General features: G+C 49.8%; 1 pseudogene across 1 annotated transcript; it reads right to left on the bottom strand.

Annotated features, from left to right (window-relative positions):
- Positions 1–527: 527 nt before the first annotated feature.
- Positions 528–13,944, bottom strand: LOC144254574 (E3 ubiquitin-protein ligase TRIM58-like; annotated as a pseudogene). The gene is made up of 6 exons (XR_013343520.1): positions 13,527–13,944; positions 11,272–11,367; positions 7,930–8,160; positions 5,917–5,939; positions 5,723–5,823; positions 528–1,446 (listed from the first exon to the last, which is right to left on the bottom strand). The product of XR_013343520.1 is annotated as an E3 ubiquitin-protein ligase TRIM58-like (transcript).
- Positions 13,945–16,763: the final 2,819 nt, after the last annotated feature.

Raw genomic sequence — 16,763 nt, 5'->3', positions numbered from 1 at the left:
AATTTAAACTAGTCACATCAATCATGACCTTAAATACCTACCCTAATACTGTGAGGCCAGTAAATTGTTCCAGGCACAGGAGACCCCGAGGGAAGGACCCCTGCTGCGGTCTTGGGGCCAGTCCCCTGAGCAGGCAGGAGGCTGCAGCTGTCCCCTGGCCCCATGAATGGGTGCAGCCCTTTGGCAAGCTGATGCAAACCTTCCTTAGTCCCTCCTGACCCTGAAGAAAACCAGCTGAATCAAATTTCTAGGGCATTCCTACTTTTACAAACACATGCAGAGATAAAGAGAGAAGATCGAAATCCATGTTATGGTCGGAGCAATGAATTTCACGATCCTCAAAAACTGTTCCCAGAGTGAAGACTGTGACTGGAAACACACACGTGTGAAGGATGATTTTGAATATGTTGATGTAAAAGGAAATGAAACTTTAAACAATCAGAGGTATCCAGGAAAAAAAAAAAGGGGGGGTGCAAGGAATGAGACAGAGGAGGAGCCAGCCAGGAAGGTGAGGGAGGGTCCAGGAGGGAGCAGCCTCAGCCTGCTGGGCCCCCTGCAGGGTTTCCATCCCTCAGTGATGGGAAGATACTGAAGAGAATGGAAATTATAAGGACCATACAGAACTCTTTAATACGAGACTATTAATTTGAAAGAAAAGCCATGGAGTAAGTGGGGGGCCATTCGGGAAAAGTTTGAGGAGACCCTCCAGGTCCAACGTTCCCGCATACACAGCATCTCCTGTCTGCTTGTATTTCAAGAGGCTGCCCTGAGCTGGGCACTTGGTGAAGCTGTATGTCCGTTCTCCGCCGCTCTCCAGGGCCCTTGGACTGGCTGCGGGAGGACCCTGAGCACAGCACTTCAGGACTGAAGGTCGCCCATGAGAGGAGGGTCAGGGTGGCCCCCGGACGCCAAGGTCCCTGCCTCCGTTTCTGCCATCGGTGGCAAGATCAGCGGCGCCTCGTCGCAGATGAAGAAGTAGGGCCGGAGGACACCCGACGACACTTGGCTGAAGCTGTAGATGTGGGACCCGTCCGTGACGTTGTAGAAGGACACCTCGCCGGCCTCGTAGTCCAGAAAGACCCCGATGCGGCGCGGCCGCTCGAGCTGCAGCAGGGGCGCGGACGGAGAGGCCAGCACCATGTACTCGCAGCCGCGCAGCAGCCACAGGGCCCAGACGCCGTTCTCGGGGGGACGGTGTAGCTTCCCCCTTCCTCTGCACGGAGTCCTGGCAGACGCCCAGGCCCCACTCGGCCCACGCTCCCACCACCACCTCCCAGTAGTGTCTCCCTGATGAGAAGCTCTGCAAGCCCAGGATGCAGGGCCAGGTGTCGAATCGCTCGGGGTTGCGGGGCACGTCCCTCCACAGCTCCCCGTCCTGCACGCTGCGCAGGTCGGCCGTCAGCAGGAGGCTGGGGTGCGCGGTGGAGGGGTCCAGCTTCACATCCACTGCAGAGAGAGTGATGGGACACGTGAATGCACGGGAAGGGCTAGACGCCCCCCCTGGGGGGGGCGGGTGAGCGTCGGCAACGCCCTCTCTCAGACTGCCCCAAGAAATAGGCCTTTCTCCAGGGTCTGAGCAGGTCTTTGATCTGCTGGGGCGCCCAGGGCGGCCTTAACCAGACCATTAGGACAGCAGCGCTGTCAGCCTGCTGGGAAGCCAAACACCCAGTAGAAGGCAACTTTGCATTTGCACCCAGAGCTCTTGGGTGCACTTAGGATCATCTGCGCTTGGCATGAAATTTATAAACTGCTTGGGGATTGTTTTTCTCAAAACGTATAGGATAATTTCATTAATATGAAATCCACTACTTTCAAAGTGGTGTGACTGTGGTGGGGGAATTGTATACTAGATGCCCTGACTCTACACCCTGGTGTTATTACCTTCATGATTATGTGACATTCTAGGACAACAGAGGCTATCTGGGAGGGTCTGATCTAATCCCACAAGCCCTTTAAAACTAGAAAGTCCTCTAGCTATCAGGATGGTGGCAGAAGAGTCTTAGACTTGGCTCTGATACAGCCTTGCCAGGGTGGAAGGTGGGAAGGGTCACGAGGGGAAGGTGAGAGCACTCTGGAGCAGAGTGGCCCCAAATGATGGCTTGCAGGAAAACAAGGACCATGGCCTTGCAGCTGCAGGAAAGTCCAGCTGGAAAGATCCTTCCCCAGACTCCTCAGAGAGGCGCAGTCCAGCCAACCCCTTGGTTTTGGCCTTCGGAGACCCGAACCCAAGCAAGGGAGCCAGCTGCTCCCACCTGCAAATCTGATCTTTGGACCTGTGAGCTTACTAGTGGGTGTGGTCCAAAGTGGCTGTTTATAGTGATTGGTTCCACAACAGGAGGACCATCTAACATGTACTGTGGAGTCCCCGCAAGACTGATGCAGGATTGATGCACATACATAGTAGGCAAACGCATATACATCAAAACCAGAGTACTTCCTTATAAGTACTCAAAGGTAGTAAATTCATTAATAGACCTTAAGGTCATGGCAAAAACAGTTACTACTCGTACTAGTCTAATTCATCTTCAAGCCACATGTCATGAACTTCTATGGATATCTAAACCTGACTGGCCACATCACTAGGCTCTGTGTGTTCATTACCTATGTTAAATCAGTAAGCCACCTTCCTCTTCTTCTTCTTCTTCTTTTTTTTTTTTTTTGGTACCGGGGATTGAACTCAGGGACATCTGACCACTGAGCCACATCCCCAGTACTATTTTGTATTTTATTTAGAGACAGGGTCTCACTGAGTTGCTTAGCACCTCGCTTTTGCTGAGGCTGGCTTTGAACTCATGATCCTCTTGCCTCAGCCTCCCCAGCCGCTGGGATTACAGGCATGTACCATCAAACCCGGCTAGGAAGCCACCTCTAATGTGGCTATTACCACCTCACAATATTGATGAGGAGATTCAAAGACTGTACCTGGTTTCCCAACTCCAGAGGAAGCAAATACCAGCCTGGAATGTGGCTCCTGTGGGACTGCCGGGCTCATTTAACATGTCACCTCTTTGCACAATGCTCAGCTCCATTGTTAGCCAAAGAAATCTGTGAACGAGCTTTGACTAGTTCTCCCTGTTCCTGTCTCCTAAACCTAGCTATCAAGGGCAATGGGACCACTGCGCACAACAAACTGTCCTGCCCCCTGCCCAGTGGCCACCAGGGTGGTGGAGGAACGCTCCTGTGTCAGTTGACACCATGAGGACCTGACTGTCCTGGAGAGATTCCTACTCTTTTCCAGACTCACCAGCGCCCATGCTTCCCTCCTTCTTGATCTCCCCTCTCCTCTGTCACTGCCCCAGGACAAGCTGCAGTGCCAAGTTGGGGACTTCTTTCTCGGCTCATGCCCTGTAGTTCTGGGTTGGCTCACTCAACACTCCAGTCAACTCCAGTCCTCTGCTACTGATTGCAGTGTGTGTTGCCAGCCTGGTCTCTCCCCTGAAGGTTCTTATTGTGAACTCATCTGCCTCCCTGGCCAGTTTTGGATTCTCAATACCTGCCACAGCACCAACCTGCCCCCAAACCAGTCGCCCTTCTTGGGCCTTGCCTGCAGCATGGCCATCAGCACAACCAGCCGTTTTGTGTGGCAGTTCTCGGGGTCCAAGACCCTGGGTCCTCCTCACTCTCCTCTCACCACAACACACAGCTCATCCAGGAGCAGATCCCAGCAGCTCCGCTTCCATGGCCGGCCAAGGATATGGCCATCTGGCACCTTTCATACCAACACTGGGGGTCACCTACACTCATCTGCCACTGAACAGTGACAAAGGACACCAGCTGCTGTCTTGGTGACTTTAATTCATCACAATAAAGCACCCGGATGATGTGCACACCATGCCAGTCCTACTGTGCTGTCTCCCCAGGAACACCCTGTGCTCTCCCGCTGAGTGCCGTTCACAGAAGCGGCCCACCTCTCCAGCCCTGCTGCCTTGTCCTCCTTGCCCTCCCCCTGGGCTGCCCTCACCATCCTGTCCTCACAGTGCCAGTAAACCTGCCGTACTTCCTGCTGCCCGACGTGCAGCTTTTTCTTTCTATTAATATAATTATTAACATGCATCAATTGTAGAAATTAGTGGACGTCACTGTTTCCCCTCATCTAGTTCAAACTTGGAGCCTCTGGCCACCCTCATCACACTCTACAGAAGCCTGTGTCCTCTCCTCATAGCTGTGTGCCTGGGTAACTGAAGTCAGTATTTGCACCGTGAATCACGGGTCATAGCACATTTGATTTGCTTTTGTTCTTCAATGATTCACTCCACTGGTAGAAAAGGCAGCATGGGCTGGATTCATTCACTAACTATTTCATTCGGTAAAAAGGAAAAGCATAGGAGGTGACAGAGTCTGGGGATGTGCTGCTAAGGCCCTCATCAAGTCACATGGCTAGTGTATGTTCACCTGTCCACCAAATGGGGGAGGTGGTCACTGGGTGCTACAACTGAGGTAGGTTTTCTCATTACAGGGCAAGACTGTCCCTGGGAAGCCACAGTTTGTATTATGTGGAACAAAGTAGATTTTAAAAGGAAATAGTAAAAATATTGAATCGTCACCATTTGAAAGAACAACATGTTGGGTGAACAAAGCCATTTCATGCAGACCCTCTGGGTGTCCCTGACTGGCATCCACTCGGATTGTGCACAAATGTCCCCTCCCCCTTCCTGCAGGCAGGTGCACTGTTCCACCCCTTCACAGCCTGACTCACCCCAACACTGAAATCCTCAGGAAGGCCAAGAGCAGTGCTTGAGTCATGGTGAGAGAGTGCGGTGTATTTTTGGTCTATGTCCCAGGTCCTGACACACCAGTTCCCAAAAGTCCTGAGACAAGGGACTCTTTTGCATGCTAATGAGATGTCTGGTGCTTGGTGGCCTAGATGACCTCAGGATGGGGCTGGTTTCCAGGGAACCCCCTTTGTATTAAAGGGATAGAACCTTCAGTCCAACATCCCCCTACCTCTGGGAGGAGAGTGGGGGCTGAAGCTCCAGGGGTCAGCAGTGGCCAGTGGTGTCATTGGTCATGCCTGCTGAATGAAACCTCCATAAACCCAAAGACGGAGCTTGCCAGTGGCTGCACACAAGGAGATCCTGCAAGGAGCACCCAGAGAGGGTGTGTTGCCTCTCCCCACATCACCCTGTTGTTTTCCTCCACCCGGCTGCTGGTCCCCATCCTCTGCAACACCCTGTATAATAACTGACCAAGTGTGAGTAGGGTCTGAGTTCTGGGGGCTGCTCTAGCAAACAAACCGCGCTCATAGAGCGGGTCCCGGGAAAGCTGCTTTGCAGTTGGCTGGTCAGAGGCACAAGCCACAGCCTGCTTGTTCCTTGCTCCTGAAGCAGGGCACAGCCTTCCTGGACCAGGCCCTCAACCTGTGGGATTTGATGATGTCTGCAGGTGGACAGTGTCAGAATAGAGTGAGTGGGAGCCAGCGGGGCAACCCCGGAGAACTGACCGACTCCTCGAGGGAGACACCCACATGTTCTGCTGGGCAGGACTGACGCATTGTGCCCCAGGAAGGAGCTGGAGGTTTGCCAGGCTGGGCCCCAGGTGAGAGGCCACGACAAGGCAACAACCTGAGAGCTCACTCGCATATGCGAGCACACTTGCACAGTGAGTCTCAGAGACCTGAGACTCTGCTGTGGCTACTCTGCTGTGGCCACAGGCCAGGGCAGTAAGGGCAGCAGTCAGCCCCACACTCCCAGCATCAGTTCCCAGGCTCGGGGGCTCCACCCACCTTGGAATCTCCTCAACATTTCCCGCATGCCAGGGATGCGACACGTGGTCTTCAGCTCCATGGGGATGGTCTCTGGTTCCAGCCGCATCACAGCCTTACTTCTGAGAAGAGCAGAGAACCCGGAAATGTCAGCATGGCCACACAAGCCCTCTCCGCCTCCCCAGCTCCCTCACTGGAGCGGAAAGTACACTTACCGGCTCAGGGCTCCTTGCACACCCTGGAAGTAAGAGACACAAGCAGGTGTAAGTGCTTCCCACAGTTGACTGGGGACACACCACGAAAATGTCTTTAGAATATACTGGAAATAATTAACAAGCAACATAAGACTGCAGATGACAGTGGATCTCTGTTAATTAAAGGCAAAAAAGGCTATAATTGAATTCTCAGATGACTCTCAAATTTAAAAATCAGGCATATAATTAGAACAGAGTCAGACTACACAAAGTTTATATTAATTCCCATGAAACCTATCCATCAACTATGGATTGTCAACTGATAGCTCTGGTTGTTGGGCTATTTTAACAGTTACATTCTGCACTTTATACAGATGGAATTAGGGTAAAAATCCTACATGTTTTTGGAATTTACTTGAGGAACAGAGATAAGTACGGCACAGATCCTGGGTCTGGGCATATCGCTCATGGTCGAGGGCTTGCCTGACTTGAGCAGGGCCCTGTGTTCTGTCCCAGTACTCCAGAAAAAGTCATCCTCAAATTCGAATTCTCTGAACCAACAGACAAAGCTACTAACTGTCTAAGGAGATAAGAAAGGAAGTCATTACTATCCAACAACAGTGTATCTCAAAGCAGGTAACAAAAAGGTCACCTCCAACACACTTGTCTTCTTCCCTAAAAGTGGTCAACAGTCGGACAAATTTCAACAAGGCTTGAATGCAGGGAAACCATTTGCCTTGTCCTTTATGGACATGATCGGCCTGGGTCTTGGCCAGTGGGGTAAAATGAAGATCATTGGTATCAGAGAAGAAAGAGAGAGGACACAGACAAAAATTATGTAAGAGTATATTCTTACTATGATTTGTACTATAAATCATTTTAACATTTATATGGTGCAAAGAAATACTCATTTTAAATGAGATTTATCTGAGATAATGCAGTGAATATTATTTTTGAAAATGCCAACGTTCCTGTGCTTACTTGCCACCTATACTTGAAAAATTAATTTCTTTCTGGCTCTCTGTTTACTCATTAGGAAATGAGCACAGCCATGACATTGGTAATGGGAATGAAGATAGAATGGGCAGATTAAATAAAGTGCTTGGTAGATAAAAGCGTTTCATGCAGTTACTTAGTGATTCCCCATCAGATCCACAATATTGACAACTGTGTTTGCAAATGTCACAAGACAGCGACTGGGTTTATGTGCCTGGAACTTGCAGTGTCCAGAGGCTAGTCAGTTGGGACACTGTGGGCCAGCTGCTCAGTGGGGATCTGCACTCTCTTTTAGGTTAGAATCCTTGCCTGTTACTGGGGCAAGGTACAGAGAAAAGTACCAGGTGAATGAATTTCTCTTGCAGGCAGCCCTGTGAACAACACCTGTGGGGCAGAACAGCTGTGTCTGTGACCCCAGACCCTGGGGAGGCTGGGGCAGGAGGGGGCGGTTCAAGGCCAGCCTGGGCCTCTGAGTGAGACCCTGTCTCCAATTAACACTTTAAAAAGGCTGCTCTGAAGTCCCAACAGATTGAGAAATCAGCACAGAAGGTCCATACATTCCCACCATGCCTGGGACGAGTGTGCAGTACAGGCCAGGAAATTAGTGTTCACCTTAGGACTTAACATGGGAATTTCAAGCTGGACTAGGTGAAGCACTGCTCATACTTCTGGCTATTTTCCATGAAATGGGCTGCCAGAGGCTTTGGGGGTTGAACATTCATGAAAATCAGCAATATCATCTTTGATAAAAGGACGGTTTCTCAGCCAGAATGGCGCAGCTTATCCTTGCCCCAGCTGTTCACGATTACATAAATAATTAATTTTCTCTCATCATGTATTGAAGTTTTTGTCTTTTGCATGAGCTAAATGGTCCTCTGGGTGCCTCCTGACTCAGGGCCCAGTATTCAGTCGTAAGATGCCTTCTAAGGAAGTACTGCAGAGCTCTGTCCTAGAGAGCTGGGTGCCTTCGTGTCCCATGCCAAGGCTTGTCCCCATCCCCTCAGCCTCTGTGGGCCTGGCCTCCTGAGGCCGCCTCACCTCCAGCAGCCCCAGGGCTGGGCGCTGGCACCTCTCCTCCAGCTCCTCTGCCAGCTCCTTGAGGGCCTTGCTGTGCTGGGCCAGCTGGTCCTTACTGTCCCGAAGTCTCTGCAGGGTGGCTCTCTCCTCCTCCTCCAGCCTCTGCAGCTGCAGCTGCTCTTCAAGGGCCAGAAAGCCTCGATGCTTCTCAAACTCCAACCTGAAGCGCTGCCACTGCATCTCCACCTTCTCCTGGAGCAACAGGAGACCCCATCAGGCTGGGGGAAGGTGTGCGGGGCCTGCCTCAAGTGTGGGACGGGCAGCCAGAGAAGGGACGTCCCGCATCATCCCTGAACCCACCCCCCTCACTCTGCACCTCTGGGGAGGACCTTAGAAACCAGAGGCCGGGAACAGGAGAGGTGGCCGGTGGGGTTTTCAAGCTCAGAGTCTGGGAAGACTGTGGCTGTGGGCCCCCTTCTGCTGCAGGGCCAGAGGCAAGGCCTTCGACACGCGGGTTTCAATATCACGAGTCAAATGCAGCAGAAAGAGAAGCGTGGGGATCATCTGGGCACCTCCAAGAGCCTGTGTGGCCCCACAGCAGAGGGCTGGCTCTGCTGCTGGGTGGGTGGCCAGGAAGAGCAGGAGGCCTGGGCTGTGAGGGACAATGTGATAGGAGAACACCGGATGTTCTCTTGTCCCAGGAGAAGCAGGAAACCAGCACAAGGCCGTGTCCTCTGCAGAGTCCAGAAGAACTAACTGCCACGCAGGCCACTCACTCCAGGCTATTACACCAGCCCCTACCCAAATCTCCCATCACGGCTCTTGTTGTTGCTTTCCTGGTGCTGAGGACAGAGCCCCTGAGGCACACCTGGCCCTCACAGGGCGATGTCTGACTGAGCCTAAGGATCACACTGTGCGCAGGGGATCGCATCTAAATGTTATTCTCTTGAAATTAGTAGCTAGAAACCCAGCTTTAAACTGAGCATGAGCGGCAAGTCTCCCTCCCAAAGCATATTCACCTTGGGTTGTCCGTTTTGTTTTTAAACCTGATAGTTTCTTGGTTTAATTGAAAGGCATAAATTATCATCAAAATTATTATAAAAGACACACATATATATATATTTGTAATCCAAATAATAGTTCTCCCCAAATGTCTGGAGGTACTTTGGATCACCCCTCTCGGGGAGGTGCCGCCTGCTGCTGCCATCCACCGCAGAGGTGGGAGTGCTGTTGAGCAACAGCCTGCGGGGACAGCGCCTACACCTCCTGACAAGGAGCTGATGGCCCACTGGCCACAGCACCAAGGTCTCCCACTTCCTTCTTCCCATTTTGCATTCCTACCTCCTTTACTGTTTTCTAAATCACTAATTCATACACTCTTGGCCTCCTCCTGAGGGACACTGACTCTGCATTCCACATTCTGATTGGCTCATAGAAATGCAAACTGTCTCCCAGGTCAGGCTGCTGGAGAGAGGGCTGAGCACTGCCATAGGGAGGGGAGTCCAGGGGTGCACTAGGGATGACGGGGTGGAGGGGCAGCGGCAGCCCAGCTTCCTTCACGTCACCCTCTTGAGTGCCACAATCTCCTCTAGACCTGAAGAAAGAAGTGCTGCTACAGAACTTAGAGCTCGTTTTCATCAAGCCTGTGCCTAATGGTCTGGCTCATGTGAACATGAACGACCAAGAAGTTCAGACATGGCTACTGTCTCTGAACAAGATATCTTAGCATCACTTCTATGTTATGACATGCGTTGGAGGTTTTAAAATACGGGAATTCAGATCTTGCACTTGGGTTCCTGATTTCATAAATCTGTGGTCAGGCCAATATTTAAAAAAATTAAATATTATTAGCTTTAAATAATAAAGATTGTGAATCAGTGCTTAACTTTACCAATAATAGACATAGCAATAGGAGAAGATAAGACTTATTTCATAAGAAAAATGTAGCAAAAATGGTCCTTACGAGCTAGGTACAGTGGTACACCATAACTCCAGTGACTCGCTGAGGCTGGAGGATCACAAGTTTGAGGCCACCCTCTACAACTTAGTGGGACCTATCTCAAAATAAAAAGTAAAAAGGGCTGGGGATGTAGCTCCATGCTCAGCACTAAACAAACAAACAAACAAACAAATAAATAGAGGTCCTTATGAAAATATCTGTATGAAGACAGTGTATCAAACTAAATTTTTGAGGAAGAAAATAATATAAAGAATGATTCTAGCAGGGTGACTTGGAGGAGAAAGAAAAGGAATATTCTATAAAATATATCTGATCATGTTATATACTGTGCTGTGTACCTAATAAACCCTTCCAACATGACACTATATGTGGTTCACAGCCTTGGCACTGTGGCAGGTTTGACCTACAATTCACTGTTGAGGGGTGTAGTTGCTGCTCTGGGCACTGTAGGGGGCCGAGCAACTTTCCAGCCTTTGCCATGAATGGTAGCAGCAAGCGTGGTGACCCAAAGCCTATCCAGCTGTGGAACTGGAGAGGAGGGCATGTGGTCCAGGTTCATAGCCACTGTGTGTAAATGAAATGTAGGAGAAAAACAAGGGGGGAGGGGCTGCTGAGATGCAGAAAGAGGGTACCGTGGATGGATGACCCAAGGAGGCTGAAGGCTCCAGTCCCTCCCTGTATAGATGGTCCCTTGGAACTGCACCACATCTGTCACCAAGCCTGTGGCATTCACTATTTAACTGTCCGACAAATACAGTTTGACACTACAGTAGCAGGTGGTGGCACCCACCCCAGCAGTGAGTTTCACAGTTAGATCAAAAGAGTAAAGCTATTTATAATCTGGATAGGGTCCTGCCTTCAGAGGTAAAAACAAAAATGAACAGTGTCATTTGGGGTCTGGGACAGTTCAGGATGGCCATGAGATGTTTCTATGGAGCACCTAAGTAAATGGCAAGCTCGCTGGAGAATGGATGCCGCAGTCTGGCTGGGCACAAAATAACCCGAGCCGCCACACAGCCTTGTAGGTTCAAACAGCAACCTTTATTCCGGAACTCTCACCAGCACTCTACACACACTTCCAGGGAACACACTGCCTCCACCAGGCTCCCCGCGCCAATTCTCTCAGAACCCTGCGAGAACTCAAAAGTAACTCAAAAGGAACTCCAAAGTAGTGGGAGCCCTAACTAGAGGCAGCAGGATCCACCCTAATCCTGGAGCTGCCCTATTCCCAGCAGGATCCGCCCTAATCCCCTGAGCAGCCCTAATCCCGGAGCAGGGTCACCTTTCAACCATTCTATCTGGCAAAAATGCCAGGTGTCATTCTGACTAAACTGTGGCTCTCAACAAATGGAGACTCAGGAAGAGGGTGGTGCCTGCAGCTCCCCAGGCCCAAGGCCCCCTACCTTCCACAGCACAGTCCTCCTCCCCACGTTGGCTTCCTGCATCATCGCCTCCTCCATCTCCTTCCTCACCAGCTCCAGCGACGTCTGCAGCTTCACCTGTGTGGAGCAGACTGTGAGGACCTGCAGGATCAACTGGAAAACTCCCTAGAATGCAGTGGTCACCTTTGCTGGTAACTCAGTTAATACCAGATGCAAAGATTCATCTAAAATCGTACTCCTTGCACCATTACAATAGTAAAACTACAATGACTAAAATGTAAAAATGGGTGGCAAAACATTTTACATCAACACGATAGGAAACTTAATGACAAGAAATAGAATTACAATGTCAAATAAGTACATTTTATAACGGTGCCAATTTTGAAAAAAAATGCTTATAATGAATATGTAAAAAAATAGATGGAGGGAAATGAAGACATCATTAGGTGAAATGTCATCTATTGGTGCTAGGTTGAAGAGTGATACAATTTTTTATTAATTACCATGAGAAAAGTGTATTTGTTATTAGTACTATAAGTCATGGTATTTCACCCAAAATAAATCTTGTTGCTTAAAATATGTTAAATGAAGTCAGGTGCGGTGGTGCATGCCCATAATCTCAGCAAGTTAGAGGGTAAGGCAGGAGGATCTCAAGTTCAAGGTCAGCCTCAGCAATTTAACACCACCCTAAGCAACTTTGTGAGACCTTATCTCAAAATAAAAAAATAAAAAGTCTGAGGATGTGGCTCAGTGGTAAAGCCCCAGGGTTCAATTCTTGGTATCATTAAATAAATTAATAAATAAAATAAAAATAAAATATTTTAGGTGAAAAACACAATATTCTGTACATATTAAAAGGAGTAAAATAACTATAAAAAGCCTACCAAACAATCAAACAAACAAAACCCCAGAAATTACATCTCTCTTCAATGATAAGACCCTTCGAAGAGGCAAATACATGCCTTTCTTTTTAAAACAGGAATCTCCCATAAAAACACATACAGAAATATGTTTTTAGTAGAAAATAATACAAATTCTACCTCCAAACTTATTCAATAAATCTTACATATATATCATTCACTTTAAAATATTATAATACTCTATATAAAGTACACATAAAGTAACATTAGAATTCATGGTGGCATCAGAATAAAAAGAGGCATATGTTTGGTGTTTGTAAGGAATAGAGCCATTCTCACTTGTAGATGGAGGAAAGCTCTCTGGGACCAAAGACACTGAGCAAAAGCAAGGAGGTGAAAGAAGAGCATGTTTGGGGACAAGAGTGACTAGGCTAATTTTGCTGGGTCCCTTGTTTGGCTTGGATAAGAGCAGAAGGAAGGGAACTTCAGAACCTAGAAAATCGTGATTGACAGGCCAAGGAGTTTGGATGGTACTTGTTTTTTATCTAGTTGACTACTGAAAACAGAGAACGTCTTTAGCATATCACAGCAGCCATGTTCTGGATGGTACCTTGGGGATTTAGACAGACAGGAGCATACTTGACTTTTCAGGTAGGCTAGAGAGCGCCTAGTACCTGTACTTTGTAGAGGATAACAGAAATCAAGAGGAAAAAATCAAGGGAGAAATTTCCAAGATTGTCCAGATTAATGTTGACTGGCAAATACCCCAGTCCTTAACTTAAACAAATAGAATAAATAAATGAACGTTTTAAGAAAGCTGGTACTTGGAACTTATTCCAGTGTGACGGAGTGCTTTGGCTAACTGTGCCATAGATTAAAAAGACAGCGTTGACCTCTTCTGTGCTAGCAGCTGTTCCAGATGCCGGGACAGGCACGTGTTTAGAGTATGTCCCAGGACCCGAGGGCACCTGTGGGAAGACACCTGGGCAGAGTCCCTCGGAGCGCTCTCGGGGTCAAGCACCTCCTCAGGGGAATGCTCAAGTCCTCAGTTCCCAGACCTTCGTGTGGAGTCGAGTGGCCCCCTACTTCAGGGGACCCAGACAGTCCAGGCAGGAGCAGACGCTATTCCTCAGCCAGAGGGTGGCCTTGGTGTCCGTGTTAAGGGACCTAGACAGACACCAGGCAAACGCTGCGCCCTTGGAATCCCGTCAGTGGAAGCGAGTACCACAGAGGTGCAAGGCTGTCACCGAGACTCACTGCGCAGCCCGCCGGCTCGGGATCGGGAAGAAAAAGACCGGCTTGAAAGCCAAGGACCGAGGGTCCTGAGCTCGCTCGGCAGTCGGTCCCGCGCTGGTGCCTTCCGCCCGACACGAGCGGCCCGCGGCCCAGCTCGGCACCCCGGGCTCCCGCGCTCACCTGGTAGCTCCTGGCGGCCTCCCGCAGCGGCGCCGTGTGGTGGCCCTGGTGCTCGGGCGTGGTGTCGCAGACCCAGCACAAGAGTGCCTGGTCCTCCTCGCAGAAGCGGCTCAGGTCCTCGCCGTGCCGCGCCCCCGCGGGCTCCGCGCCCATCCCGAGCTGCCGCACGCTGTCCACCAGGCTGGCCAGCTGCCGGTTGGGCCGAAAGTTCTCGGGCCTGAAGGGGCCGCGGCACTGAGGACAGGCGTACACGTCGCCCTGCGCGCTGTCCGACTTCTCGCAGAACTCCGAGATGCACCGGAGGCAGAAGCTGTGGCCGCAGTCCACGCTGATGGGGTCCTGCAGGAAATCCAGGCACACGGAGCACCGGGCCTCCTCCCGGAGCCGCTCCCCAGGCGTCCCGGAGGCCATGGTACTGGCCTCGCCTGGCCGCGTGGCTGCCGCTGCCCCGCGGCGTTGGTTATCTCCTCTGTCGCCTGGAACCAAGAGAAGGGCTCATGGCCAGGATGGGTTATCGCTGGCTGGGGTTCAAGAGTCTTAATTAACCACTTCTACTGATGATTTACAACTCAGACACCGCCAACCACAGGGGTGAAATTGACATTCAAGTAATCCTCACCTCCTAGGAAGCTGAGCTCTTTCTCTCTTCCTCACTCTTCCTTCCAGGGAACATTTTTATTTATTAATGCAACATTTAAGTCATCTGAAAGGGAAACATTATTGAGATTTGACTACTTATCTCAAAAGTTTAAAAGTCCAAATTTTAACAAAATTCTACAAAAGTATCCTGAAGTGCATCGATGAAGGGAATTAGCCGATTGTGGCCCGTTTCTGTGGTCTGCACGATATTCCAGACGAACTCGACATGGAGGCACACACGTGCCTAAGGGTGAACCCACCCTGAGCCTTTCTCCCTGGAGTCCAGGCCGTGAACCTTCGCAGTGGAGCAGCTACTAATGTTTCCAGGGTCTGGTGATTTGAAGAATAACTGAGCTCCTTCCTCTCTTTATTGCTGATCCACTCCATGGTCTTCCTATAGCATAGTCATTATTTAAATCTTTTTCTTTATATAATATGCTCATTTTTCTTAATCTTCTTTCCACCGAACTTCAGTTTTTCTATCTTCTGTGAATTACCTAATGATAAAGAAATGAGACCACTGAAGAGGAGATACCTGAATAGATGCATATAATGATGATAGAGCTACAGCCCAGCAACAATTCTGAAGGTTTAAAAAATGTGGCACTGGGACTGAGGTTGTAGCTCAATGATAGAGCACATGCCTAGCACGTGGGAGGCACTGGGTTCCATCCTCAGCATCACATAGAAAATAAATATTTAAAAAAATATGGCATCCATTTGCTGACTGGTGTGTTACAATTGGGGCAACACATACACTGGAAGTGAGAAAGAGGTCATCCAAGGTATTTGTTGGAAAGGACACTTGGGGGACTGAGACCAGAGCAAGTAGGGGATTAACCAAGGACCTGCTCCCCCATGGGGAGGCAAAGTTGTAGGAGTACAGTGAGGTCTTTAATGTCATCTAGAAGGCTGGCAGATCGGTGGGAATGTCCGTCATCTGAGCAAAGTGTACTTTCACTATGGATGAGTTTTAAGGTGACAGTGGGTCATGCTTCTGGCAAATCAGTCTGTCTGTGCATGTTTATATTTATTGGTAGCCACGGAACCCTGGGGCCTGAGGCATGAGGATGAGGAACAGAGCCAGGACCTTACCTCTCAAGCAGCCTTGAGGTCAACTGGGAGAGATGAGCACAGAGTCAGGCCAATGGGTCATTACAAGTTATTATCTGGGAGAAACATCACCCACCAGTCCTGCAGGAATATAGCAGAAAACTCTACAGTGACTTGCAGGGTCCAGGCAGACCCTGCCAGGTCTGCTGATGTGTGGGGGCGAGTGAAGGTGCAGGTAGATCCCCCACCAGTGCACACAGCGGCTGTGGAGGAAGGCAGCTGGGGCACCAGATGGCCAGAGGTGGCCAGCCAGGCTCATGCTGGGCTTGAGGGGTGGCAGCAAGATAAGTTTGCAGGGAGTGGCTGGGCCAGATGACTCAGGCCCTGGTCTGTCCTCCAAGGTTCATGCCTATGAGTACAAATCCTGGCCTGGGCTTTGGTAATCAGTGGGGTGTAAAGGACCCTGAGGTTGCCTGCCCAAAGGTAAGGTGGAGAGATGAAATGGATTGGCACTTCAGGTTCGAGCAGGACACTGAAGATGTGAGGTTTGAGAAGAAAGGGAAAGGGCCGCGGGCCTGGAATTGGAGAAGCCGACCTGGTTCCAGGTTGCAGGCTGTGCCACTTGCTAAGAGGCTGGGATGAGCTGGGTCACTTTCCCTGCTGCATTTCATCTCACACTGGAGGTCAGTGCTGCGGCCCTCTTACGAGGCTGTTCAGAGAGGGTCACATGAGCTAAGAGGCACCACATGCCAAAGAGAGGTCCTGGCATAAGCTGGATATATTTAACTAAAGACAGAAAAAGAGATGACAAAATAAGTGGAGCAAGGATAATGAGTCAGAAGATGAGCTGCCTCGGGTTGGGGCAATAAAGCAACCTATTGGCTCCCATGCATGGATAAGTTGATTATTAGGGTCATTTGAACCCAGACACCCCCATCTGACTGGCAGGGTAAGGAAAGGTCACCATTTCTGGTGGGATCATGGTAGTTTTTAGGAGGTTGGGGTGAGGTAGGGGAGCTCACTTATTGTTTTAGAGCTGTTAAGCGCAAAGCTCAAAATGTTTTCTTTCTTTTCTTTTTCTTTTTTTTGGCACCAGAGCTTGAGCCCAGGGGTGCTTAACCACTGAGCCACATCCGCAGCTTTTTTGTAACATTTTATTTGGAGACAGGGTCTTGCTGGGTTGCTTAGGGCCTCACTAAGTTGATAAGAATTGCTTTGAACTTCCAATCCTCCCATTTCAGCTTCCCAAAACCGCTGTAATTAGGGCGTGCACCTCAGGGCCAGGCATAAAATTGCTTCTTAAGCTTGTTTTCTGACACTGGGAGGCTAATGAGGTCTATAACATTGTTCTTAAAAACAGAGTTCCCTTAGGAGTGGGCCAGAGGTGGGATGGATGATAGTAGCCCCATGGGAAGCTCCTCCCGGCATCTGATTATTTAACGTGAATTCCTGTTTCTCACGGTCTCTCTTTCAGGCTGAACAATCTTTGTGCCAATATTCCTTGTTGTTAACGTGGTTCTGATGCTCAGCCTCTCCATTCCTGAC

This window comes from Urocitellus parryii, chromosome 1, assembly GCF_045843805.1.
Source record: "Urocitellus parryii isolate mUroPar1 chromosome 1, mUroPar1.hap1, whole genome shotgun sequence".
Lineage (NCBI taxonomy): Eukaryota > Metazoa > Chordata > Mammalia > Rodentia > Sciuridae > Urocitellus > Urocitellus parryii.
The sequence above is the reverse complement of the archived record's forward strand: the minus strand, read 5'-3'. Positions and strand labels throughout refer to the sequence as shown.